This window comes from Tasmannia lanceolata, unplaced genomic scaffold (genome assembly GCF_043159265.1).
Source record: "Tasmannia lanceolata isolate RefF3 unplaced genomic scaffold, GAP_Taslan_0.1 ptg000006l, whole genome shotgun sequence".
Lineage (NCBI taxonomy): Eukaryota > Viridiplantae > Streptophyta > Magnoliopsida > Canellales > Winteraceae > Tasmannia > Tasmannia lanceolata.
Window position 1 is genome coordinate 23,692,695 of NW_027518683.1, and position 11,935 is coordinate 23,704,629.

Genomic DNA, 11,935 nt, shown 5'->3' on the forward strand with positions numbered 1-11,935 from the left:
GGACGGAGGCGTAAAACTCCTAGCTAGGACTCATTCCTAACTCTAACACAAACAAATAAAACACACAACAAACAAACAACGAACAAGGGAGCAACTCCTGACTCAAAAAACTCTCTAACTAGGACAACCTCCTAACTCTAGAGGAAGATCCTTTCGAAAAAATAATATTTTAAAAGATTTTTGTAATTTTGAAAGATTTAAAATGCTTATTTTTAAAGGTTTGGCTGGACTTGGGATGTGGATCCCAAGCTGCACTACGTACCCTGTTGAAAGAGATCAAGCCAATGTAGTTCGGAACAGATTTCCTAACTACTCCTAATGACTCAAGATTTTTGAGATTTTTGGTTTTTCAGACGTTTTTGTTGTTTTTAAGTGTTTTTGACTCAACGGGGACAAATCCTATCATCATAAGGGGAGGACAGACTCCTGATATCCCGCAAAGGTTGGACAGCATCCTATGCTTTGCGGGGGAAAAGAACAGAAACACAGCTCTGCAAGGGTTGGACAGCATCCTATACCTTGCAAGAGTGGATAGAAAAACACACGATTTGATGAAGGGTTGGATAGAATCCTAATCCCTATGATGATAGGACTGACTCCCGAAAGAAAGACAGACTCTCTAGCTAAGGACAGACTCCTAGGCTAAGGACTGACTCTGAAAATAGGATTCTAAGAAGGAGGTGCTAATGAGACAAAGCCTGTCTCCTAAAAGAAAATGAGATAAAGAAGGGTGCTAGTGAGACTATCAAGCTAAGATAAAGCTCACAAGTAACAAGGAAAAAGAGACCTTGCGCATATTTAGCAAAGGTAAAAACACCCAGCCGGGCCGGACAGCTACCTAGCCCTAGGGTGCAACAAATGTGCAACCCAATACCCATAAGGGTAAGGGGTATGTTGCCAAGCCGAGTAGGATGTTCTCCCAAAACCAAATGATGCACAAAGAGGAGGTTTAGCAAGAAAATGAGACTGGGTAAGTCTCTTAGACACAGAGGTAAGATAAAGAAAAATGCTAACAAAGAAAAAGAGACCTTGTGCGTATTTGGCAAAGGTAAAACACCCAGCCGGGCCGGACAGCTACCTAGCCCTAGGGTGCAACAAATGTGCAACCCAATACCCATAAGGGTCGGGGTATGATGCCAAGCCGAGTAAGGTGTTCTCCCAAAACCAAAAGACGCACAAAGAGGAGGTCTAGCAAGAAAATGAGACTGGATAAGTCTCTTTAGACATAGAGGTAGGATAAAGAAAAATGTTAGCAAGACTGGGCAAGTCTCATAAGCACAAGGATGGTCTCCAAGAGAGGTGCTGACGAGACATGGCATGTCTCCTAAAGGTGAACCCACTAATGAGACAAAGCTTGTCTCTAAAGGGTATAACTTTTCTTACATGAGACATAGCCTGTCTCTCTAAATTGAGGCTCTAAATGACAAAGTTTTAAGGGTATCTCAAAAGACTGGGCACGTCTTAAAAAAACAAACGAGGGGAGGGCTACTCGGACTAAGAGAGTCCCCTAAGGATGGGCTTAGGCTAGCGCCTTCATCGCCCTACAACGAGAGGGAATTCTAATATCTAAAGAATTTTAACAGAAATCCATAAGACTGTGTTAGTCTATCAAAAAGAGAAGAAAATGCTACCAGATAATCGTAAATTTTATTCTAAAAATAAATCAAGTGTTAAGCAAAGAAGAATATACAATTTAATAGCAATCATAAAATGATAAATAACATTAATTAGTCCAGACCAGCCGCTGGATAGCCTAATAAAGTAAAAACAATATCAAACACTTCAAAACCAACCACAAACCCCAATACGGGGACTCCAATGAAATCAGATGATGCCAAAGTAATCATCTGATATCAAATACACATGATAATATTTCTAATCCCGCCTTGAGATCAGACAGTACTCATGTCGATACTATCGAATAGAGTAGTCATCTGATCTCCTTCTTCCTATTAACAATTTATTTAAATAAAATAGGAATGAGTATAAGAAGCTTTGAGATAATCACACCTGAATAATCCATTTATCTTCAGAATCTAACTCAAAACTATAAGATGAAAGAGAAATATTAAATTTCCAACAGATTATAGAAACACATTAAATGATATTTACATCACCCTAAAAGATGGGCTTGGGATAACTCCTTCATCGCCCTTGCAATGAAAGGACAAATTCTAAAGGTTTCTAAAAACTATGCAAGTTTATAGAAAGAAAAGAAGAAAGAAGGGGAGACTATCACGATCGGGTAAATCCCTCTAAAGATGGGCTTGGGCTAGCGCCTTCATCGCCCTTGCAATGAACAGGGCTTGCTAATGTCTAAGAGATGTTATGGGGCTACACATATCAAAAAGGGTTGCCATTACCAAACGGAGGTGAGGGCTGCCATTATCAAAGGTGTAAAGGCTACTAGCACCAAGGGTATAGGGGCTACTGATATCAATGTGAAGGGGTGGTGATAATTGACTCATATTTGGTGGAAATAGGAAATCAGGTTGGAGTTTTATTAGAACAAGTGGAAGGTTAACTTGGGAATTCTATGCTATTTATACACAGTGAGATGCAATGTCCATGTTGCATATATTATGGTAATTAATTTCTTTTTAAACAAAAATGAACAGGAACACCTTCTCCATGACCGCTTGTATATTTAGACTAAGAACCGAGCCCCAATATACTTAAAGACAAAAATAATACATCTTATCCCTGGCCCAAAAATCACGCCAATTGGACAATCCTAATATGAAGTTATAAACAAAAAGGAGTAACAGAATCAAGCTTAAATATTAAGCTTTATACTCAAAAATTTTCAGAACTTCTATAATCTCAACTAAAATAAAGCCCTAGCTACAAATTTCACATCATTCCTTAATTTTTATACGAAATAATCAAGCATCCAAACCACTAACAAGATGCCTCTTATAGATAGAGATATATAACCAAAACTTTAACTACATGATATTTTTTTTTGAGCCACACAAAATCACAGACAGATCATGTTAAAAATTAAAGGTTCAATGCTAAAATCAAAGCATGTAGCTTGTCAAGAGCAAGATCAGGTGGCTAAAAAAAAAACAAATAATCATCACTTCTTTTCTTAAATCAAGCAAGCAAGATATAAAAATTTTAACAGTCTTTCCAAATAAAACCTGAGAAATCGAGCCACACAAAGTCATCCTACCACTCAATCCCACAAAAAAAAAAAATTAATCGAACAATTATTCATTTTCTTCTTATGATGTCAATGGAAATGACGAAACTTCAGCTTAATAGATCAATAAATTCACAAATAATAAACAGAATAAATTTGGATGAAAAGTAAACAAATTTCAAAAATTCAGTTCTTAGATCCAAAGCGATTTAGAGTGAAATTTTTTTTCTTTTAGATAATAATGAATCTAAAAAAAAATATGCTTAAAGAAAGCTTAACAAAAATCACAGATCTAATGAAAAACAAATGAAATTGAAACATCTACTTACCTCAGACAAGCCTTCGATCAAAACCTGTAAACTTTAAGCTCCCTTTCACTTCTCTTTTTTTTTTTACTTGTAACTTTTCACTTATTGAGACCTTTTCTTCAACCAGCTTCAAAACTTCTTCAAGTTCCGTCGGTAGGAAATGATCGAAATCGAATGAGGATCGAACCGAAGAAGGAGGAGTTAGCTAGGGTTTCAGCAAAATCCCTTTTCTCTCTCCCTCGATCCCTCTTTTTTCAATAAAAACTAGCCTCTCTCTCTCTCCCTAATCTCTTAGATCTCTCACAGATATCTCTCTTCTCTGCAAAAATCTGGAGTTTCAAGGTTCAGAACAGAAAGGATGTGAATCTAGGGTTTAGAAGACTAGATCTAAGGTTTATGACTTCGGATTTTAGAAAAATTTAGGGTTTCAAGCACGTGCTTGTGATTTGAGGTCAAAGAACAGAGAAAACAAGAAAAACAAAGTGTAGAAAAGCTTGCTGACTACAAAAATGGCAGAAATTTTGCCAGAATCTCACCAGCGATTGGTCGGAGAAGATAAGAAGAGGATTGATCTAAAAAAAATGGGGATAAAACTTATCAAGAAGAGAAACAACTGCTAATATCTTTGAATAGGAGACTCCGGCAAAGATTTCAACGAAGATCCCGACAATTTTCACCGGAGAAGACGATCGGAGAACGAGATCCAGTTTCTCACTCACCCTTTCTCACTCTTTCTCTCTCCAGCGAAAAAAAAATTTTTTTTTTTCTTTAAGAGAAACTTAAATTCGTATTTAAAGAAAATTTTGAGTGATGATATTGGCACTACCATTGATAAGCGCACAAATGTGCGACCCTGACCGGATGATTCACCCCCTACTGCTTGATAACTGCACTAACTCCGCTTGTCTTTTTCGAATTTTCTTAGTAGATTTTTCTGAAATTTTGCCGAGACAATTCTGAGATCCTAAGGCTTCTGAAAATGTATTCATGGGTATTTGGGGTCTTTGGATAACTTGATATTTTCCTAAAATACAAGGTTTTTAGGGTAAAATGAAAAACCTAGTGGGCCACCCCCTATTTACACTACACACACCCTCTCAGCCCGATTGCTGGGCAAACGAGTCCCGATCTCGATGAAATTCTGCAAGGGGTTAGAAGAGATCCTAATCCAACCTAGGGCGAAGTTTGGGACCCTAATGCTGAGATTTGGTTGGGTTATTCATTTTCACAGAGAGGTTTAGGGCCCGGTCAAAATGGGGTGTCTACAGCTGGTCAGTCAGAAGTACTATGGGGTGGGCCTGGAAGTAGGGGCGGAGTTTCAGGGCGGCGCTGACTACTGCGATGGCGAATTTCTCTATGTTTAAGTACCGGACCTCCGCACCATGGAGAGTCTTGCTCACATAGTACAACGGGTGTTCCTTCTTGTCGCTTTGTTTGGCCAATACCGCACTTACCGCCGTAGGGCTGATGGCCAGATACAAAAATAGTTCTTCCCCCGGCTCAGGTTTGGCGAGTACGGGCGGTATCTGAAGGTACTGTTTCAAGGCGTCGAAGGCTTCTTGGCAGACCGGGGTCCATTCGAATTCTCGTATGTTTTTTAGCTGTTTGAAGAAGGGCTGACATTTCTCCGCCGACTTGGGCATGAAACGGCCGAGGGCTGTGATACGTCCTGCGAGCCTCTGCACCTCTACCGCTGTTGTCGGGGGCTCCATGTCCAGGATGGCCTGGATTTTTTCGGGGTTGGCCTCGATGCCTCTCTGGCTGACCATGAACCCTAAGAACTTTCCGGAAGTCACCCCGAAGGCGCATTTTGCGAGGTTTAGCTTCATCCGGGCCCGTCGCAGGGTGTCAAAGGTTTCTTGAAGGTCGGAGATGTGTTTGGAGGCTTCCAAGCTTTTTACCAGCATGTCGTCAACATACACCTCCACGTTCCTTCCGATTTGCTCCCGAAATAGCTTGTTTACAGGTCTGCGATCGCGCGGTCGGTAGAGGGCCTCCGCGGGGTCTGCAATCACAAACAAAGGGGGTCAGGAGGTCTAGGGTGGGTCCCGGACGACCACTTCAACACCCAAGTCAGATCCTTCGACCAATCAATATAAAGGACAGCGAGAAGAGGAGGGGGTTCGATCAGGTTTACCAAGACCAAGGCACGGGTTCTTTTCTGGGTGTGCGGATGAGTGGGTTGAAGGGGACTAACAGGGAGAGTGGGATTAAGCTCCTAGTCTCCTCTGTTGTTGCCTCGCCTCTTTTTCCGGTTGTTATGCGGGAGCTGAGAGAAAATGATGTCTTTCAAAAAACGTGGATCCTCTCTTCTTCCCTTCCCTCCCTTTTAAAGGGAGGCGCGCGAACCTTTTCATCATTATGGAGAGAAAACCTTCCTTTTGCAGGATTGGGCCGTTCTCCTGCTCCGCCGGCGCGAGTGGCTTCGCCGGATATTTCCTTCCATAACTTGTGATGATGAGGCCTGGACGACTAGAGAGCGACACGCGTCGTGATTGTATGGTCTTGCCATTTCCCAACGCCTTTCTTTATGATGGTTAGGCTTTATTGGTGCATGGACGACACGTGGTGAGATCTGAGAGCAACGCCGTATTTATGTCCCATCAGGAAGATAATGAATTGATTACAATTACTAAAAAAAGGAGAAATTTTGTACTATGGAAAAGGAATGGTTTAAATGTCACCTTTATAATGTTTTGTTTTTTATTTCTAAATTGTAAATGCCATGTTGGAATTTAATTGGCACGTAGATCTGAGAGAGAAAGGGGGGTGCTGCCACCTTGCGACGTGCCACAACTCTAGAGACAAATATTTTAGGAAATGGAAGAGATATATGTTGAGAGGATTGAGAAATATTTAATGGGAAATCTTAAATGCTTTAAAATTGCCTTAAAAGTAGCGATGCAATATTTAATACCTCAAAAATAGGCGTTTAAACTCCTCAGAAAGCAACAACTTGCGATTTTAGAAACCTTTGTTACTTGCGATTTTGGAGAGGGGCTGACTCGTGGCACCACCACGGCTGAGAGGATTCCGCTTTATATATATATATATATATATATATATATATATATAGAGGAAAGTGAAGCTACACCGCCGGTGTAGCTAACTTAGCTACACCGCCGGTGTAGTTAACTTAGCTACACCGCCGGTGTAGCTAACTTAGCTACACCGCCGGCTTAAAATACAATGGGCCCACATTGTTTTGGTGATCCAAACCATTCATTTGATTGGCCCTCACATAGATAGGGTGTCCACCAAAAATCAGCTCCATAGGATCATCCCAACCCTACGATTTGTGGATGAGGAAAGTGAAGCTACACCGCCGGTGTAGCTAACTTAGCTACACCGACGGCTTAAAACACAATGGGCCCACATTGTTTTGGTGATCCAAACCATTCATTTGATTGGCCCTCACATAGATAGGGTGTCCACCAAAAATCAGCTCCATAGGATCATCCCAACCCTTCACACTGTGGAGGCAAAAATGGACAAATTTGTGAAGGTTTTTACATGTTCATTTTTGCCTCCACAAATCGTAGGGTTGGGATGATCCTATGGAGCTGATTTTTGGTGGACACCCTATCTATGTGAGGGCCAATCAAATGAATGGTTTGGATCATCAAAACAATGTGGGCCCATTGTATTTTAAGCCGGCGGTGTAGCTTCACTTTCCTCTCTCTCTCTCTCTCTCTCTCTCTCTCTCTATATATATATATATATATATATATATATATATAAAGGAAACTGTTGGTGTGCTTAAGCTCACAAAGCTTATGGTGCGCTTAAGCGCCTAATCACATGGGGGCCCACTTTGTTATGATGATCCAAAGCATTCATTTGAAAGGGCCTTACATAGATGGGGGGTGTACCAAAAATCAGCTCCATAGAATCATCCTAATCCATCCATTTGTGGAGGTCAAAATGAACAGACCATGTTTGTCCACAAATCTGCCCATTTTTGCCCTCCACAAATGGAGAGTTAGGATGATCCTATGGAGCTGATTTTTGGTACACCCTCTATCTACGATAGGGCCTTGCAAATGAATGGTTTGGATAACCACAGAAAATGTGGGACCCATGTGATTGGGCGCTTATAAGCTTGGTGAGCTTAAGCGCACCAACAGTTTCATCATATATATATATATATATATAGGATTTGATTAATGAACTTTTGCCCTTCGATTAGAGATGACTAAGGCTCATATTTCTCTAATAGGAAGATGATATTTTCACCCCCTCTGGAGTACGCATTCGCCTCCTTATAACGTGAATAGTGGGCAACTTTAACGCTTTTTGACGTCAAATCACGTTAAAAGGGGGGCGAATGCATGTTGCTATGGGGAGAGGAATATCATCGTCCATTTTGTTTTTTATCAAAATAAGGAGAATGACCATGATTTGTGCTCCCATTTTAGGGTTAGGGCTCGAGGGGAGACGATGGAAGACGTAATGGAGAGAGAGAGAGAGAGAGAGAGAGAGAGAGAGAGAGAGAGAGAGAGAGAGAGAGGTAAGCTGAGGTTAGGCGGACCCCTACCAGAATACCAGAATATTAATATAAGAAAGATGATACAGTGAAGAGACAAGACCATATCCCAATCCTTGAAACAATATTCCTCCCCTCTGATGGATAAAAATCCCCTCCCCCCAACGTTATTCGTTAGATCTTAAAGGCAAAGAAAAGCGTTAAAGGGGGTGAATTTATCTTCAAGCAGTGAACCACTCTCACAGAAACCGTTAAAGGGGGGGATTTTATCCGTTCAATTGGATGGTGTAAGTTTTTGCTTTCAGGCAATTACTGGGAGGAAATTGGTTCATTCATCAGTCTTGGCCTTAGATCATGGTAAATAGAAGGTTGTTCCATGAATTGATACTACCATACCTAGTCCTTTGAAGAAAGGAACCAAGAAGGTGGTAACTCGAGCGTTATGGGACTTGTATAATGTTTTTGTATGTACTCAACTCAACTCAGCTAAGCCTTTGTCCCACACTAGTTGGAGTCGGCTAATAAATGCTTTAGAAAATTTTCATGAAGAAGGTGAAAGATTCTACCCAGCTCCAATGACTAAGTCTAATACTGATACTAGTTGGGTTCATCTGCATGGATCATTTTTGTATGTCAAAGTCCATAATGATCATTATTTTTTTAGGGAAATGCTATGATTGGTGGACAAGGACACGGGTGTCGTGTGTCAACACGGACACAGCCAACTGCCGAAATTTAGAAATGGGGACACGGCCAAAATAGAAAGTATATATATATATATATATATATATATATATAGAGGAAAATGATTGTACGCTCGAGTGCCCCAATAACATGGGTCCCACATTTTTTGTGGTGATCCAAAGCATTCATTTGCAAGGCCCTATCATAGATAGGGTGTGTACCAAAAATCGGCTCCATTGAATCATCCTAACCCCTCCAAAAGTAGAGGGCAAAAATGAGCAGATTTGTGGTCTGTCCATTTTGCCCTCCACAAATGGATGGGTTAGGATGGTCCTATGGAGCTGAGTTTTAGTACACACCCTATCTATGATAGGGCCTTTCAAATGAATGCTTTGGATCATCCTAACAAAGTGGGCCTATATGTGATTGGACACTCGAGCGTACCATAAGCGGTACGCTGGAGCGTACAATACTTTTCTTCTTCTCTCTCTCTCTCTCTCTCTTTATATATATATAAAGAGAAAACGGTTTCTACACACAAGTGTAGATAAGTTATCTACACACTAGCTTAAAATACAGTGGAGGCCCACATTGTTTGAGTGATCCAAAACATTCATTTGATTGGCCCTCACATACACATAGATAAGGTGTCCACAAAAAATCATCTCCATAGGATCATCCTAACCCTTCGAACCATAGAGGCAAAAAATGGACAGATTTGTGAAGGTTTTATACACGTCCAATTTACCTCCACAAATCGTTGGGTTGGGATGATCCTATGGAGCTGATTTTTTATGGACACCCTATCTATGTGAGGGCTAATCAAATGAATGGTTTGGATCACCCAAAAAATATGCCCTCCACTGTATTTTAAGCTAGTGTGTAGATAACTTATCTACACTTGTGTGTAGGAACCGTTTTCCCATATATAAAATACAACAATAAATATTAGTCAAAGAAGAGCTAATTAAATGAGTTTATAATAAGAGAATAGTTAATAATACAAGGGGTAAACACAATATGCAATAATAAAACGGAATGCACACTTGACAAGGCACAAAAGTGTGTCCACACACCCACATTAAGTCTAACACTTGTAGCAGTACATCGAAAAATGTCCAAAGGAGTGTCGACACGGGTGGACACGCGTGTCAGCAATATATTCGAAGTATCCGCTAAATCATAGGAGAGATGTTATGAGCACTCCCGTATTTTGATGGTCGCACTCCTCACTTTATTAAAAAGTACGGTATGGCCGGCTCCATAGGATGATCCAAACTGTCCATTAGATGGGCCATAGCCTCAATAGGTTGTGCCCCAAAATCATTTCCATAGGTTATGATTTTTGGGGCACAACCTATTGAGGCTGTGGCCCATCTAATGGACAATTTGGGTCATCCTATGGTGCCGGCCATATCATACTTTTTAATAAAGTAAGGACTGCGACCATCAAAATAGGGAAGTGCTGATAACATTTCGCTTTTTTTTAGGCTTTTCTCATGTTTAGGTTTCTCAATAGACCATATGCTCTTGACAGTATTCTAAATTCGGGAATAATGCCATGAAGGTTGATTCTCTTGTTTAGCAGTGATTGAAACCCACGAGTGACGAGCCTTGTCACATCCCTTCCCGAGTTGGTTTGACATTGGTTGGGTAGAAACTCTGCCTTTGGCTAGTCTTTTGGGGGCTCTTTGGATATCAATATTTTTAAATCTTGGATTTCCACAAAACCCTGGATGGGAGACGAGAGAAGAAGGAGACCATCCCGTTGTTTTCTGATTTTTCGCCCCTCTTTTCGTCGAGCGAGAATAGGAGATCGTCCCGTGTTTCCAGGTTTTAGAAATCTTGGGATGGGCTAAGATTTCTAAAACTTGGATTTCTTATTTAAAGTCCAGGATATTGGATTTTAAAATCCAGAATTTTACACCGCTTTCAAACTAAAACCTGGATTCTAAAATCCACGTATCCAAACAGCCCCTTGAGCATGATTGCTAATCAAAATGGTTTTCTCAATGGTCAAGGCTTTGTTCTTGAACCTGGAGGTCGGAGGTTCAATCTAAGCTTACCTACCAAAAAAAAAGTTTTCAAATTAATGGTACATTTCTTGCCACCTCTTGTTTTCCTTTGCTAGTGTGGCTTTCTTCTAATTGCATTAATTTATGCTCTGATGAGATTCAAAATTAGGTTTAAATTGACTTAGCTTGATTGTTATTGCGGGCCTAATAAAGACTTCACCTTGTTATTGCGGGCCTAATAAAGACTTCACCTTGTGTTTGGCGTACCGTTTGAAATAGCGTTTAAAACGCCGTTTTCCAAAACAGCATTTTGGTTCAAAACGGCGTTTTAAACGGCAAACAGATGTATAGTGTGTTTGGTTGCAAATGCCCCAAAACGGAGTTTTAGTGGTCAAATGACCAAAAAGGGCATTATTTGGTGGCCTCAATGTAACTCAACTACTCTCTCATTAGGCCCAATATTCAAAGGTCATTAGGATCTCATTCAAACACTTTTAAAATTAAATATCATTGCCAAAAAAATAAATGGCTATACCTTTGGGGTTCTTCTCCTTCTTCTCAACAACCGGATTTGACGGACGAGTGGAGGTGCTGAGGCAGTGAGGGGTGAGAGGGTTTGCAATTTTGCAAAGTAGATGAAGAAAGTAAGAAACTAGGGTTTCTTTTAATTCTTTTGTCTTTAGAAAATCAAAATTAAGAGATCATATAATGATATTAGCAGCCCCTTGTTTTGAATTAAATATTAACAATTTAACAAATTTGTGTCCTCAAGAATGATATTAACACCCCCACTTTTTTGGTATTTGACGTAACGCATAAAATCGCGCGAATATACGTAAAAATGGGTTTTGGTGAGGGCAAACATGTAAAAACCGACAGCCCAAAAACTCCGTTCAAAACGGCGTTTTGCAAACGGACCCCCCCTCCGTTTGCAAAACACCGTTTTGAGGGTTCAAAACGGCGTTTCAAACGGTGGCTGCGCACCCAAACACTCCCAGACGGCCGTTTAGCTCCAAAACGGTATTTCAAACGCCAAACGGTGTTTTAAACGGTACACCAAACACGCACTTAATATATTAATCTTCGTTTAGGGATTCTCCATGAAAGTTAAACAACTAAGTTCTGAAGGCCTTTATTTTACAAATGGGATGTTTAGCATGTGATCAGGATCACACGGGTCACGTCACGATAGTCTACAAGATCAATGATCACAATTATACATGGATGACTTGAAATTTCTCAACTTAAAGTTGAAAAGCAGAATCCTAACCAATTGAGTTAGAGGGTCAACGTC